Source organism: Neofelis nebulosa, chromosome 11, assembly GCF_028018385.1.
Source record: "Neofelis nebulosa isolate mNeoNeb1 chromosome 11, mNeoNeb1.pri, whole genome shotgun sequence".
Taxonomy (NCBI): Eukaryota; Metazoa; Chordata; class Mammalia; order Carnivora; family Felidae; genus Neofelis; species Neofelis nebulosa.
Window position 1 is genome coordinate 23,720,485 of NC_080792.1, and position 6,220 is coordinate 23,726,704.

Here is a 6,220-nt window from a genome sequence, read left to right on the forward strand (position 1 = left end):
GTCCTAAGGGAATTGGGTTTAATGGACATTCTTATCCTTCTTCTATAATAATTAGTGCACTCTTTTATGATGGTATTCACAAAGCTGAAAGAAGTTTGGTGAACACTAATGTCATAAGATGCTCTTCCAAAAGAAAAAAAAAATAGTTTTCAACTAAATTTGGGGAAAGCTTAATTTTAACTCCCTTATTAGAGGGTCAAAAGCACATCTGCATAGTAGAGATCAGTTGTAAAATAAAATAAAATAAAATAATAAAATAAAATAAAAAATAAACAAACAAAAACACCCCAAACTGTCAATAGTGTTTCATGCACCATTTCCCATTTAGCCATGGAAGTCTTTTTTTCTTGCAACAACTTACAGCTCTTCAAGCATAACACTCTTTGGAAAATGTTGTTCTAGTTAGGAAAATGTTGAAATACTCTTCATTCCTCATTTACTTGATGGGAAAACAAACATACCACCTTGGGCACAGGCACGAGAAGGGGTTTTTTCAAGTTGATCCATCAATCAGGATGGGATCTGATCTAACTTCCAGCCAAGGTCTCTCTCCTCTAACTGTTTCTGAAAATCACACTTCTCAAAAAAGCCTACCTGGTTTCTTGCCATTGGTAAATGATATTATGGAAGAAAATAGGGCAATGTTCTCTCCTCTGGGAGGAGTACATGTCACAAATCTAATCTGTTGATTTATCTTCCAACATGGTGCATCTCCTCTGGAAGATATGCCCTTGCCCCAGTGTCATCACAGGTTAAACCAGTAAGTGGGAAAGAATGACACAAGTGTCTGGCTATCCTGGCTTTCATTGTCACAAGAGATGAATTCTAGAAGCTGATACCTAACACAAGAGCCACTTGGGGTATACAAGGCTTTGGGCAAAAGAACAGGACTAGACTGTTTGGCTAGCTTTAAGAAAGTCCTAAGCAGCTAATGACTCCACAGTTTCACCTCCATTCACATGGCAAAGCATCATGCCTGATCAGATACTATCCAAGTCAAGGGTTACGTGAAATCAAAAGGACATATCCTAGCTAAGAAGTTTTGCTCAATGGAAATTAAATTGATGGGTTAAATACAACTAAGTATTTAAACAAAATTAAACATAGTACCTTTTCAAATTTTATGTTGTAATTTTAAATCCAAAAGGAATTGTCTGGATTTTTGTATGTGAAAAAGAGAAAGGTGTTCCTGTAGTCCCATCATTTCACAAACAAAGAAGTTAAGACTCATAAAATGATAGATCACACAATTGGTTAGGAAGGCATGACACAACCAATGGACTTAAAGCGCAGAATTCTTTTTACTTGTAAACACTGCCTCCTGAGAGTCATTGAGAGTGAAAATATACCCTCACAACAGGACCCATATTACTGGTCTTGGATTTAACATGTTGCTACCCCCTTTAAATTAAAAAAAAAAATTTTATTTTAGATGTAGTTGACATACAATAATATATTAGTTTCAGGTGTACAACATTGTGATTCGACAATTAATACACTACGAAATGCTTACCAGAAGCATAGTTTCCATCTGCCACCTTACAAAGTTACTACAATATTATTGACTATATTTCCTACATTGTACTTTTCATACTCATGACTTATTTTTAACCGGAAGTTTGTACCTTTTAATTCCCTTCACCTATTTTGCTGTCCCTTTTTGTTCCTTTTTTTTCTCCCTTGATCCTTAGTATGTTCACTTTTTTCTCAGAACTAAACTTTCAGAAGTTGAAAATTAATGTATAATTTTTAAGAGAATCCCTGAGTTTGAAAACATAAACTTTTGGAGACTCACAAAATTGGTAAAAATGATGCTCAAAAATAAATGTTATGTTTGCCAAGAAGTTAAACAAAAAATGGTGTACAAGTAATTTTTTCTGTTTATATTAAATTTATTGTAGAATTCAAGTATTTGCTGAGGCCACAGTCATTTCTCCTCAGGCACTATAGGAGAGAAGCTTCCTGGTATGGGCCCAGAAAAGTGCCAATTTGCCATTATCACCTCCATCTCTCCAATCTACCTTTAGGTCCCATGCATCCATCATAGACATCAGTCAACAGGAAGCTTAGCTCTGTTCCCCTCATGTGCCCTGTCCCACCCACCCAGTCTGGAATCTCTAACTGTTCTGATGGATTGAGTCCTGGTTGTGGTTGACCAGGAAATGAATGGGACAGAATCCTAATTGCAAATTCTGAATAAGCCCGGCATCCCTGACATCATCTGGGGTCTCTGCAGAAATACCTTACCCCACCAGTGCTTTCCAAGACAGAGTTTTTGTCCCACTCCCAGATGGCTGAGGTCCTGCCTTCTTTTCCACAGGGAACTGAACAGTGATGAGGTTTCACCAATAGGATTTATGGCTTCTAATACTTTTATGGGCTGGGAATCTTGGGGCCTATGCTCTGGAGTGTCTGAGACTCTCACTATTGGCGTTTTCCCCTGCATGCCCCACCCCCCACCCGGGAGACCAAGCTGTGTGTCTCCTAGAGCAGACCCAGCCTCATATAGTTATAGGAAATTCTCAGCATAAAATCATGTTCTGTCAAAACCTACAAGATCTGCTAGGATCTAAATAAAAGCAATGTTATTACTAGAAATCCTATTCCCTGGTTGAGATGCTGGTAAGAAATCAGAATTCACTTCTTCATCACCCTCAGTCACGAATTTGAAAGGGAAAAACTTGCTTTCTGAACCCACTAAGGGAAAGAGAGAAGTGTTAAAACTATATCAAGAATATTTTGAGGGACCAATGCAACTCTACATTTGTGATGTGATTGCAGATTAAGGTCATAATGATAACTTGTGGTGACAGCATCAACAAGGGAGCAATCAGGTTAATGGCCCTCAGTCCTTTCTGTGTCACTGTCCTCTCTTCCTTCTAACTCACTATAAAGAAAGGGTAAAATAGATGAATTAACACGGGGGAGTAAGTGACTGTTCAGACTTACTAACCATCTCCAAAGTGTCCAGGGTATTTGTTCATTATCTCATAGACTGGTCTCTTTTGGTAGCACTTTCAATTTAACTACACTTTAAGCCAAACTTGGAACCAAACAGAGCTGAGATCCAGTCCAGTTTTGAGATTTACTTTTTGCATAGAACAAAGGAATAAAAAGGATAAATTATATTTTCACAACTGTAATTCAAAAAGAGCGTTTGCCTGCCAAAACATCTGTCAGGTTGAACAACCGTGGAACCGTAGACTGATCAATCACAGCCTGGGGGACTAGACTACAAAATGAATCTTGAGTTATGACAACGATATAATTTCAAATAGAGAAAATCACTTTTAATTCTTTTAGAACAATTTTATTTTTCAGAGGTTATAATGTTTGGATCTTCAGATAAATTCTCTTTCACTGTAGCTCTGGGTGTTTGAGTAATATTCTTGTTTTTTTATTTTTATTTTAGCATAAAACTGTTGGGCTTCTTTTAGGTTCCAAGAGATATCCTGAATACAGGGAGTGTGGCATTGGAATGTTAAGGTCATTCATTGCTTTAGTCTCAACAGATCTGCCGTAAATAGGGAAAAGGGAATGCTCTTTAGAGATAGAACTTCCTTGTGACCACATAATCCTAGACAGATAACAGCAGGGTGGGAGACTGCTTCCTTGACTCTGAGGGATCAAGGGGCCCAGGCAGCAGACAGAACCCACATTATTAGATCTGCAAGCCATTTGATGGATCCTTGAATTTGGAGACAAGATGGCACTGAGCGGGGAGGCAGCCTTGGCGTCTAGATGGTGGTGAACTCCATTTCCTAGGATAGGACTGGGGACATAAAAGAGACTTGGAGCTTGAAAGTGAGCTAGAAAAGGCAGTTTCAGAAACCTGCATTTGCAAACCTGTTTTCTGGTTTCTAGTATTTCCCCTGTGTGTCCTTGTTTGTTTCATTTGTGAATAAATGGTCCATTTTGAGAAGTGATGTGCCTCAGTTGTGATAAAAGGAACATACAAGACGAGACTCCTCTCTGACTACAACTCTAAGTGATGTTGCCCTCTTCATGGAGGCCAGCGAGAGAAGGGGAACAGTAATGGATGCAAGAGCATCCCAAAGAGAAGTTGAAAACTCAGCACAAACAGAGCTGGGAAGGAGATTTCATCACTCTTTAGCAGTGCCCTTAGCAGGATGTCCTCGCTAAAGATCACCAATACTAAGTAGAACCCAGGTGTGAGGCCTGGCCCCTAGAGATTGGCACTTGAGCTGAACCTTTCTCTGCAGGTAAAAATGGGGATATTTCTGTGAGAGGATCCCTGTCACTCTCACTCAGAGACCTTATCTATTCTGGGCTGGACAGACTTCTTCAGCCAGGAAAGGAAAGACTCTGACCTATTGATTTTCTGTATCCTGGAAACGAATTAGTACAACTGAATACTGGGTAAGACCTCTGATTGGCATGAGTCTGATTGGACAATCCCATCCTATGCGTACATTCAAAGGCCATGGGCATTACTAGAGCCCTACAATTTGCAAAGTTTGGGATTAATTTTGCCTAGATCCTGAGAGAAGAGGCCTAAACTGGCATCTGGGCTATTCTATGAGTGATGTAGATTCTAGAACTGAGTAGGAACATGATAAAAGGTACATTTTAGGAAAATGTATCTAAGAGTTTTCCTCCAATGGAGAATTGTTTCTTTCTGGAATCCTACTATCTCTTATTTCAAAGGAGGCTAGAAAATCACTCTTTCTCAGACATTAAGTCAATCCATGCCATGACCTGTGTGGTGGAATTTTTCAGTCCTCACCAATAGGAATGCACTAAGTGTCATCACCAGATATACTTGGTATTTAGGAGACACGCACTGGCATGAAACATCTAAAGGGGTGAAAATAGGGAAAAGGTGGCCATTTTTCCCCAGGGAAATCTCTACACACATGAACTATTAAATTCCAAATTGCCATGGCTGTAACTTTTTAAATTGAGTTTTAAAGTACCTCCCACCCGCAGCAGAATAATACTGAAAATATGTTCTCTCTCAATCTTTGTAGCTCATATTATTGCCTCTCCAGTTTAGTGGTATTTCTGAGTCAAAATCTGAAGTTTCTTGTGTTGAATCAAACGTCACGTACAAAGGACTTGTAGGATGACTCTCCACTCCGCGCCTAAATTAGTCATCCCTGACCCACCAGCCCACATTCATTCTAGTCTCAACAAGCTTTTTTTCCTCTTTTCTTCAAATTACCTAAATCAGATCATGACCACCAGTGACATTTTTAGAGTCCACAGAGAAAGTAAAAAACTGGAAGGGAACTAGTGGCTGGCAATAAATAAATAAATAAATAAATAAATAAATAAAGTAGATGTTCTCCTGGGGTGAAAGGAAAGAAAATACAAATCTACACAGATTTAAATTCCCAAAGAAATCAAGGGAAGACTGATGAGTATCTTCTGTTTAGAAGAAGCTCTTCCCCAATAAAGTGAAAAAGCCATTTTCTTTAACTTGATCCCAATAGGGAAACGCCACTGAGGTCACTTTCAACAGACAGAAACACTCCACTGCCCAGAGGATATACTACAGTACAAATAGCTACTGTTTCTCATGTGTCTTGTTAATGTTTTCTGTACACTCAAGTCCTATGCAATTACGTGGTATATTTCCTTCTAGGAGTTTAAGGCCCTTTGTAAAGAGCTTAATGCTTTCAAGAGCGATTTCCTGGCCTCCTCCATGAAGTTCAGGTATTGAAAGAGCTGTCATGATCTAAACTGGCCTCTTGTTGTTCTCCTCTCCTGGATCAGACATCTCTTGTGTCACATTCTCTTGGAACCCTTCTGCTCCAGCAATTGCTGGAAACCAGCACCCTATGAACGTTCGAGACAGACTTTGCCTCAGCTGTACTGAAAACCTCTACTTTCTACCATGGGCTTCTCTGACAGATGGTAAAGGACGCATGAGCACGTGAGCAACCTTAAAGTAGAAGGGACTTAACCCCTCACGATTTGTCCACTGGGGGATGTGAGCTGACTGATAAGTGTTCTCTCTGTACAGCAGACCTCTGGTTCTCAAATGTGAACATGCATAAGAGTCACCTGAAGAGTTTATTAGTACAATATCCTGGCCCCCTCCCCACTAAACATTCTGATTCAGAACCTTGGGAGACCTGGGGAAATGGATTTGCATGAATAACACAGTCAAGGTGATGTCAGTGCAGTCAGTTCCAGGGCCACACTTAGAGACCAATTCTGCCATGTATTCTATATAGTTCCTCAGAGACTCCTA